Below are 11,045 nucleotides of genomic sequence, written 5' to 3'. Positions count from 1 at the left end.
TTGTTATAATTAGCCTTCCCCCAATTTAGCACATTCATCCTCGGACCACTCTTATCCTTGTCCACCAGTACTTTAAAACTTACTGAATTGTGGTCACTGTTACCGAAATGCTCCCCGACTGAAACATCTACCACCTGGCCGGGCTCATTCCCCAATACCAGGTCCAGTACCGCCCCTTCCCTAGTTGGACTGTTTACATATTGTTTTAAGAAGCCCTCCTGGATGCTCCTTACAAACTCCGCCCCGTCTAAGCCCCTGGCATTAAGTGAGTCCCAGTCAATATTGGGGAAGTTGAAGTCTCCCATCACCACAACCCTGTTGTTTTTACTCTTTTCCAAAATCTGTCTACCTATCTGCTCCTCTATCTCCCGCTGGCTGTTGGGAGGCCTGTAGTAAACCCCCAACATTGTGACGGCGCCCTTCTTATTCCTGATGTCTACCCATATAGCCTCACTGCCCTCTGAGGTGTCCTCTCGCAGTATAGCTGTGATATTCTCCCGAACAAGTAGCGCAACTCCGCCTCCCCTTTTACATCCCCCTCTATCCCGCCTGAAACATCTAAATCCAGGAACGTTTAGCTGCCAATCCTGCCCTTCCCTCAACCAGGTCTCTGTAATGGCAACAACATCATAGTTCCAAGTAGTAATCCAGGCTCTAAGTTCATCGGCCTTACCCGTAATGCTCCTTGCATTAAAACATATGCACTTCAGGCCACCAGACCCGCTGTGTTCAGCAACTTCTCCCCGTCTGCTCTGCCTCAGAGCCACACTGTCCCTATTCCCTAGTTCTCCCTCAATGCTCTCACCTTCTGACCTATTGCTCCCGTGCCCACCCCCCTGCCATACTAGTTTAAACCCTCCCGTGTGACACTAGCAAACCTCGCGGCCAGGATATATATGCCTCTCCGGTTTAGATGCAACCCGTCCATCTTATACAGGTCACACCTGCCCCGGAAGAGCTCCCAGTGGTCCAGATAACGGAAACCCTCCCTCCTACACCAGCTGTATAGCCACGTGTTTGTCTGCTCTATCTTCCTATTTCTAGCCTCACTGGCACGTGGCACAGGGAGTAATCCCGAGATTACAACCCTCGAGGTCCTGTCTTTTAACTTTCTGCCTAGCTCCCTGAACTCCTGCTGCAGGACCTCATGCCCCTTCCTGCCTATGTCGTTAGTACCAATATGTACAACGACCTCTGCCTGTTTGCCCTCCCCCTTCAGGATTCCCTCTACCCGTTCGGAGACATCCTGGACCCTGGCACCAGGGAGGCAACATACCATCCTGGAGTCTCTTTCACGTCCACAGAAGCGCCTATCTGTGCCCCTGACTATAGAGTCCCCTATTACTATTACTCTTCTGCGCTTTGACCCTCCCTTCTGAACATCAGAGCCAGCCGTGGTGCCACTGCTCTGGCTGCTGCTGTTTTCCCCTGATAGGCTATCCCCCCCGACAGTATCCAAAGGGGTATATCTGTTCGAGAGGGGGACAACCACAGGGGATTCCTGCACTGACTGCCTGCCCTTTCTGGTGGTCACCCATTTCTCTGCCTGCACCTTGGGTGTGACCACATTTACATAACTGCGATCTATGACGCTTTCCGCCACCTGCATGCTCCTAAGTGCATCCAATTGCTGCTCCAACCGAACCATGCGGTCTGTGAGGAGCTGCAGTTGGGTGCACTTTCTGCAGATGAAGCCATCCGGGACGCTGGAAGCCTCCCGGACCTGCCACATCTCACAGTCAGAGCACAGCACCCCTCTAACTGACATTGCGTCAATTAATTAAAATTAAAATTTGTCTTTTTTTTTAATACTTTTTTTTTAAATTGCAAAGTTACTGTCAACTATCTGTTTCCTAGCACTAGATTTCTAATAGAAATGCGATAGCTAACTATAATACTCTCCGATCTCTGGCTTAGATATTCTCTAAAGTAGAATTAAGTTATTATGTTTAATTAGTTACCAAATACTCAAATTTTTTTAAATTTAGGTTAGAATCCCAACCAGCCACTCTGGCCACAGCTTTTCTGTGATGTCACTTCAGTTTCACCCCGACACACACAATTTGAAAAAAGGTATAAAAGTAAAAATCACTTACTTACCTTCCTACCTTCTGAGTGTCTGAGATGTTCTCAGGTTCTCTCGCTGACAGAGACTGCTCCTCCACCTCCGATCCTTGACCTGCACAATGCTAATAATATAATAATATAATATGGCACTTACCTTACACCAATGGGTCTTATTATTAGGTTAGAGGAGGAGGGCGGGTGGGAGACACTACACGTGTAGTGTCTCGGGTTTCCTCTCCACCAGAATTTATTGGTTGGGGAGGGGGGGGACTTGCCAGAGGTCGAACTTCCGGTTCCCGCCTTATATAAAAACAAATAAAACAGAAAAGAAGAACAGACACGGGACCAGGCAAGGCTTTTTAAATTCACTACTCACCTCCCAGAAGGCCCCTGCGCACCGCTGCCGCCGAAATCCAAAGGGCTGCTCCTGTAAAGGTAAGAGCTTTTAAACTCACTACTCACCTCCCAGAAGGCCCCTGCGCACCGCTGCCGCTGAAATCCAAAGGGCTGCTCCTGTAAAGGTAAGAGCTTTTAAACTCACTACTCACCTCCCAGAAGGCCCCTGCGCACCGCTGCCGCCGAAATCCAAAGGGCTGCTCCTGTAAAGGTAAGAGCTTTTAAACTCACTACTCACCTCCCAGAAGGCCCCTGCGCACCGCTGCCGCCGAAATCCAAAGGGCTGCTCCTGTAAAGGTAAAAGCTTTTAAACTCACTACTCACCTCCCAGAAGGCCCCTGCGCACCGCTGCCGCCGAAATCCAAAGGGCTGCTCCTGTAAAGGTAAGAGCTTTTAAACTCACTACTCACCTCCCAGAAGGCCCCTGCGCACCGCTGCCACCGAAATCCAAAGGGCTGCTCCTGTAAAGGTAAGAGCTTTTAAACTCACTACTCATCTCCCAGAAGGCCCCTGCGCACCGCTGCCGCCGAAGGTGAGAGCATTAAGGGAGAACTAGGGAATAGGGACAGTGGGGCTCTGAGGCAGAGCAGACAGGGAGAAGTTGCTGAACACAGCGGGTCTGGTGGCCTGAAGTGCATATGTTTTAATGCAAGAAGTATTACGGGTAGGGCAGATGAACTTAGAGCTTGGATTAGTACTTGGAACTATGATGTTGTTGCCATTACAGAGACCTGGTTGAGGGAAGGGCAGGATTGGCAGCTAAATGTTCCACGATTTAGATGTTTCAGGCGGGATAGAGGGGGATGTAAAAGGGGTGGCGGAGTTGCGCTACTGGTTAGGGAGAATATCACAGCTGTACTGCGGGAGGACACCTTAGAGGGCAGTGAGGCTATATGGGGAGAGAAAAGGAATATGAAGGGTGCAGTCACAATGTTGGGGGTTTACTACAGGCCTCCCAACAGCCAGCGGGAGATACAGGAGCAGATAGGTAGACAGATTTTGGAACAGAGTAAAAACAACAGGGTTGTGGTGATGGGAGACTTCAACTTCCCCAATATTGACTGGGACTCACTTAGTGCCAGGGGCTTAGACGGGGCGGAGTTTGTAAGGAGCATCCAGGAGGGCTTCTTAAAACAATATGTGGACAGTCCAACTAGGGAAGGGGCGGTACTGGACCTGGTATTGGGGAATGAGCCCGGCCAGGTGGTAGATGTTTCAGTAGGGGAGCATTTCGGGAACAGTGACCACAATTCAGTAAGTTTTAAAGTGCTGGTGGACAAGGATAAGAGTGGTCCAAGGATGAATGTGCTAAATTGGGGGAAGGCTAATTATAACAATATTAGGTGGGAACTGAAGAACATAGATTGGGGGCGGATGTTTGAGGGCAAATCAACATCTGACATGTGGGAGGCTTTCAAGTGTCAGTTGAAAGGAATTCAGGACCGGCATGTTCCTGTGAGGAAGAAGGATAAATACGGCAATTTTCGGGAACCTTGGATAACGAGAGATATTGTAGGCCTCGTCAAAAAGAAAAAGGAGGCATTTGTCAGGGCTAAAAGGCTGGGAACAGACAAAGCCTGTGTGGAATATAAGGAAAGTAGGAAGGAACTTAAGCAAGGAGTCAGGAGGGCTAGAAGGGGTCACAAAAAGTCATTGGCAAATAGGGTTAAGGAAAATCTCAAGGCTTTTTACACGTACATAAAAAGCAAGAGGGTAGCCAGGGAAAGGGTTGGCCCACTGAAGGATAGGCAAGGGAATCTATGTGTGGAGCCAGAGGAAATGGGCGAGGTACTAAATGAATACTTTGCATTAGTATTCACCAAAGAGAAGAAATTGGTAGATGTTGAGTCTGGAGAAGGGTGTGTAGATAGCCTGGGTCACATTGAGATCCAAAAAGACAAGGTGTTGGGTGTCTTAAAAAATATTAAGGTGGATAAGTCCCCAGGGCCTGATGGGATCTACCCCAGAATACTGAAGGAGGCTGGAGAGGAAATTGCTGAGGCCTTGACAGAAATCTTTGGATCCTCACTGTCTTCAGGTGGTGTCCCGGAGGACTGGAGAATAGCCAATGTTGTTCCTCTGTTTAAGAAGGGTAGCAAGGATAATCCAGGGAACTACAGGCCGGTGAGCCTTACTTCAGTGGTAGGGAAATTACTGGAGAGAGTTCTTCGAGACAGGATCTACTCCCATATGGAAGCAAATGGACGTATTAGTGAGAGGCAGCATGGTTTTGTGAAGGGGGGGGGGGTTGTGTCTCACTAACGATAGAGTTTTTCGAGGAGGTCACTAAGATGATTGATGCAGGTAGGGCAGTGGATGTTGTCTATATGGACTTCAGTAAGGCCTTTGACAAGGTCCCTCATGGTAGACTAGTACAAAAGGTGAAGTCACACGGGATCAGGGGTGAGCTGGCAAGGTGGATACAGAACTGGCTAGGTAATAGAAGGCAGAGAGTAGCAATGGAAGGATGCTTTTCTAATTGGAGGGCTGTGACCAGTGGTGTTCCACAGGGATCAGTGCTGGGACCTTTGCTGTTTGTAGTATATATAAATGATTTGGAGGAAAATGTAACTGGTCTGATTAGTAAGTTTGCAGACGACACAAAGGTTGGTGGAATTGCGGATAGCGATGAGGACTGTCAGAGGATACAGCAGGATTTAGATTGTTTGGAGACCTGGGCGGAGAGATGGCAGATGGAGTTTATCCGGACAAATGTGAGGTAATGCATTTTGGAAGGTCTAATGCAGGTAGGGAATATACAGTGAATGGTAGAACCCTCAAGAGTATTGAAAGTCAAAGAGATCAAGGAGTACAGGTCCACAGGTCATTGAAAGGGGCAACACAGGTGGAGAAGGTAGTCAAGAAGGCATACGGCATGCTTGCCTTCATTGGCCGGGCATTGAGTATAAGAATTGGCAAGTCATGTTGCAGCTGTATAGAACCTTAGTTAGGCCACACTTGGAGTATAGTGTTCAATTCTGGTCGCCACACTACCAGAAGGATGTGGAGGCTTTAGAGAGGGTGCAGAAGAGATTTACCAGAATGTTGCCTGGTATGGAGGGCATAAGCTATGAGGAGCGATTGAATAAACTCGGTTTGTTCTCACTGGAACGAAGGAGGTTGAGGGGCGACCTGATAGAGGTATACAAAATTATGAGGGGCATAGACAGAGTGGATAGTCAGAGGCTTTTCCCCAGGGTAGAGGGGTCAATTACTAGGGGGCATAGGTTTAAGGTGAGAGGGGCAAGGTTTAGAGTAGATGTACGAGGCAAGTTTTTTACGCAGAGGGTAGTGGGTGCCTGGAACTCACTACCGGAGGAGGTAGTGGAAGCAGGGACGATAGGGACATTTAAGGGGCATCTTGACAAATACATGAATAGGATGGGAATAGAGGGATACGGACCCAGGAAGTGTAGAAGATTGTAGTTTAGTCGGGCAGCATGGTCGGCACGGGCTTGGAGGGCCGAAGGGCCTGTTCCTGTGCTGTACATTTCTTTGTTCTTTGTTCTTTGTTCTGTCTGGAGAAAATCAAGTTCGCCTGGAGAGGGTCAAAGTTATGATTCGCCCAGAGGTGGCAGCCTTTCGTCGACTTCTTTGGGGAAAATTAACCGTCAGCAAAAGGGGAAGGGTGGGGATCGGGGGTTAAATTAGCTTAGAATAGGGGGTTAGTAAAGGTGGGACCTGTAAGGGAGGATGACGGCTTTTGCACTATGTTTATATTTTCATGTACATTGTTTATTCTGTTGTTGTTATAAAACCATAAATACCTCAATAAAATGTTTATATTAAAAAAAAGAACCTAACTATCTCTGTCTTAAAGACACTCAGTGATGTAGCCTCCACAGCCTTCTGCGGCAAAGAGTTCCACAGATTCACCACCCTTGGCTGAAGAAATTCCTCATCATCTCAGTTTTAAAGGATGATGAGGCTGAGGCTGTGCACTCAGGTTCTAGTTTCTCCTACTAGTGGAAGCATCTTCTCTATGTTCACTCTATTTAGGCCTCTCAGTATTCTGCAAGTTTCAATGAGATCCCCCCATTCTTCAAAACCTCTGGGTCGGGTGCTCTTTTGGAGTGTCGGTGCAAACTTGATGGCCTAAATGGCCTCCTTTTGCACTGTAGGGATTTTTTGAAATATCAGGATAGATGTCAGTACTGTCATTCGGGCTAACATTAAACAATTATTTCTTGCCGTTGTGCGAACTGTCACAATGAACATGAATTCCTCAAAAAATGAATCCAGGTCCTTAGCTTCTGGAGAGAGAGAGAGAGAAAGAGTGTTGTAACTCAGTGCCAATATCACCCGGCCAATTGTCGCAGTCAGAGTGATCTAAGGTGCTGGATTTCGGCTCCCGTGTCTGTGGAGATGTGGGTTCAAATCCCATCACTGCTAAAATGTCAGCTGCTTTGTTGAGTGTGTGTTCGGCAGATTTCTGTTGATGGATTGATAGATGTTGGTGTTGCATTTTGGTTGGAAGAACAAAGAGGGGCAGTTGTACATCAGCAAGTCAAATGAAGTCATGTCTGAAATTTTGAAATCCATTGGGGTTTTGAAATCCATTGGGGTTTCTCCTGCTCACGTTTGAATCCAGTCGATGATACTGCTACCGTTTATCATATCGTTGGGGCAGCACGGTGGGAACTGTGGATAGCACAACTGCTTCACAGCTACAGGGTCCCAGGTTCGATTCCGGCTTGGGTCACTGTCTGTGCGGAGTCTGCACATCCTCCCCGTGTGTGTGTGGGTTTCCTCCAGGTGCTCCGGTTTCCTACCACAGTCCAAAGATGTGCAGGTTAGGTGGATTGGACATGATAAATTGCCCTTAGTGTCCAAAATTGACCGTAGTGTTGGGTGGGGTTACTGGGTTTTGGGGATACGGATGACCTTGGGTGGGGTGCTCTTTCCAAGAGCCGTGCAGACTTGATGGGCTTAATGGCCTCCTTCTGCACTGTAAATTCTATATGGAATGGTGAGTTGTATCTGTTCCATTCAGTGTCTTCCCCACTCTCTTTCACTGTCTGTCTCTCTTTGTCTGTATATAAAGAAGAGTAAGGTAGACTATGAAAATAAACTGGCTCAGAACATAAAAGCAGATAGTAAAAGCTCCTCCAAATATATAAGACAAAAAAGAGTGGCTAAGGTAAATATTGGTCCTTTGGAAGATGAGAAGGGAGATTTAATAATAGGAGACGGGGAAATGGCTGAGGAGCTGAACAGGTTTTTTGGGTCAGTCTTCACAGTGGAAGACACAAATAACATGCCATTGACTGATGGAAATAAAGATATGATACGTGAGGACCTTGAGATGATTGTAATCACTAAAGAGGCAGTATTGGGCAAGCTAATGGGGCTAAAGGTAGACAAGCCTCCTGCCCCTGATGGGATGCACCCCAGAGTGTTAAAAGAGATGGCTAGGGAAATTGTAAACGCACTAGTGATAATTTATCAAAATTCACTAGACTCTGGGGTGGTCCCAGAGGATTGGAAAGTAGCAAACGTGACACCACTGTTTAAAAAAGGAGGTCGGCAGAAAGTGGGTAATTATAGGCGGGTAAGCTTAACTTCGGTGGTCGGGAAAATTCTGGAATCTATCATTAAGGAGGAAATAGCGGGGCACCTGGAGGGAAATTATCCCCATTGGGCAGACGCAGCATGGGTTCATAAAGGGTAGGTCTTGTCTGACTAATTTGGTAGAATTTTTTGGGGACGTTACCAGTGCAGTAGATAACCGGGAGACAATGGATGTGGTATATCTGGATTTCCAGAAAGCTTTTGACAAGGTGCCACACAAAAGGTTGCTGCATAGACTAAAGATGCATGGCATTGAGGGTAAAGTGGTAGCATGGGTAGAGGATTGGTTAACTAACAGAAAGCAGAGCGTGGGGATAAATGGGTATTTCTCTGGTTGGCAACCTGTAACTAGTGGGGTCCCTCAAGGATCAGTGTTGGGCCCGCAGTTGTTCACAATTTACATAGATGATTTGGAGTTGGGGACCAAGTGCAATGTGGCAAAGTTTGCAGACGACACTAAGATGAGTGGTAAAGCAAAAAGTGCAGAGGATACCGGAAGTCTGCAGAAGGATTTGGATAGGTTAGGTGAATGGGCTAGGGTCTGGCAGATGGAATTCAATGTTGCCAAGTGTGAGGCTATCTATTTTTGGAGGAATAACAGCAGAATGGATTATTATTTAAACGATAAGATGTTAAAACATGCTGCTGTGCAGAGAGACCTGGGTGTGCTGGTGCACGAGTCGCAAAAAGTTGGTGTGCAGGTGCAACAGGTGATTAAGAAGGCTAATCAAGTTTTTTCTTTCATTGCTAGAGGGATGGAGTTCAAGACTAGGGAGGTTATGCTGCAATTGTATAAGGTGTTGGTGAGGCCACATCTGGAGTATTGTGTTCAGTTTTGGTCTCCTTACCTGAGAAAGGACATATTGGCACTGGAGGGAGTGCAGAGGAGATTCACTAGGTTAATCCCAGAGTTGAGGGGATTAGATTATGACGAGAGGTTGAGTAGACTGGGACTGTACTCATTGGAGTTTAGAAGGATGCGGGGGGATCTTATTGAAACATATAAAATTATGAAGGGAATAGATAGGATAGATGTGGGCAGGTTGTTTCCACTGGTCGGGGAAAGCAGAACTAGGGGGCATAACCTCAAAATAAAGGGAAGTAGATTTAGGACCGAGTTTAGGAGGAACTTCTTCACCCAAAGGGTTGTGAATCTCTGGAATTCCTTGCCCAGTGAAGCAGTTGAGGCTCCTTCTTTAAACGTTTGTAAGAAAAAGATAGATACCTTTCTAAAGAATAAAGGGATTCCGGGATGTGGTGTACGGGCCAGAGAGTGGAGCTGAGTCCACAAAGATCAGCCATGATCTCATTGAATGGCGGAGCAGGCTCGAGGGGCCAGATGGCCTACTCCTGTTCCTAGTTCTTATGTTATGTTCTTATTGTCTGCCATGGTAGCAAAGTGATTAGCACTGTTGCTTCACAGCGCCAGGGATCCTGGGTTCAATTCCAACCAGGAGTGACAGTGTGGAGTTAGGACGTTCTTCCTATGGGTTTCCTCCGGGTGCTCCGGCTTCCTCCCACAGTTCATAGATGTGCAGGTTGGATGGATTGGCCACTTTGTGTCCAAAGGTTGGCTGGTGTTATGAGGATGGGGAGGGGTTGTGACCCTAGATAGGGATAAATTCTGGAGGGTTGGTGCAGACTCAATTCCTTCTGTACTGCAGGGATTCCAAAATAAAGAAAGTGAGGAGTGTGGTGGGCCAGCATTATTGCCCATGTGAAGACTGATTTACTTCATGAAGGGTTGTTATGAGATTCTTTTAAAAATTGAACTCAGATTTCCCCATCTGCCGAGGCGGAATTCGAATCCTGGCCTCCAAGACATGACGCTGGGTCTTGGGATTACTAATCGAGAGACAGTATTACCACGCCACTGCTTCCCTGAATGTTTATGAACATATCTGTGAATGTTTCTGTGAATGAATGGAAATAATAATAATAATCTTTATTAGTGTCACAAGTAGACTTACATTACACTGCAATTAAGTTACTGTGAAAATCTCTCGGGTGTATGGATGGATTTGATCCAATCTAATGGGTGATTCACTCTGTAGACACATAATTAAAACCAGAACTAATGAGAAGCAGAAAATTCCAATGCATTTGGACTCCATAACATTTATTGTCAGCCATGAGGACTGGCTCTATGCACAGATTGTTTTTATTAAATCAGAGATAGTCCATATTCGGCTGATTATATCCGTGACATTGGCATAAACAATGGCAGTAGTGGGATTTGAACCCTCACCTCTGTAAAGACTGGAATCTAAATCCAGCACCTTAGACCACTCGGCCATACTACCACAGAAAGCACTAACTGATATTGTCACTGAAATATAACATAAACATAGGACCATACATAGAAACATACATAGAAAATAGAAGCAGGACCAAGTTATTCGGCCCTTCGAGCTTGCTCTGCTATTCATTATTATCATGGCTGATCATAGTGATTTCTCCTCATTTCAGTCCTAAAAGGTTTACCCCTTATCCTCACACAATGACCCCTAGTTATCGACTCCCCACTATCAGCAACATTCTTTCTGAATCTACCCTGTCTAATCCTGTTAGAATTTTATAAATTTATCTGAGATTTCCCCTCACACTTCTAAACTTCATTGAATATAATTCTAACAAACTTAGCCTCTCCTCATATGACAGTCCCGCCATCCCAGGAATCAGCCTGGTAAACCTTTTCTTAGCTCGCTCCATAGCAAGCACATCTTTCCTCAGATAAAGATACCAAAACTGCACCCAATACTCACCAATGCCCGATGCAATTACAGTAAAACATCCCTATATTCAACTCCTCTCACTCTGTAGGCCAACATATAATTTGTCTTCTTTACTGCCTGCTGTACCTTTTTTTTTAAAATTATAAATTTAGAGTACCCAATTCTTTTTTTCAAAAAAAGGGGCAATTTGGTGTGGCCAAACCACCTGTCCTGTGTATATCTTTGGGTTGTGGGGGTGAGACCCATGCACACACGGGGAGAATGTGCAAACTCCAC

The 11,045-nt window shown here is 46.4% G+C and overlaps 1 non-coding gene across 1 annotated transcript; it reads right to left on the bottom strand.

The window, feature by feature from the left end:
* Positions 1-10,255: 10,255 nt before the first annotated feature.
* trnal-uag (transfer RNA leucine (anticodon UAG)) lies at positions 10,256-10,337 on the bottom strand. Its single transcript has one exon. It is a non-coding gene; the product is annotated as a tRNA-Leu (tRNA).
* Between the last annotated feature and the right edge of the window lie 708 nt (positions 10,338-11,045).

This window comes from Scyliorhinus torazame, chromosome 5 (assembly GCF_047496885.1).
Source record: "Scyliorhinus torazame isolate Kashiwa2021f chromosome 5, sScyTor2.1, whole genome shotgun sequence".
NCBI lineage: Eukaryota > Metazoa > Chordata > Chondrichthyes > Carcharhiniformes > Scyliorhinidae > Scyliorhinus > Scyliorhinus torazame.
The sequence above is the reverse complement of the archived record's forward strand: the minus strand, read 5'-3'. Positions and strand labels throughout refer to the sequence as shown.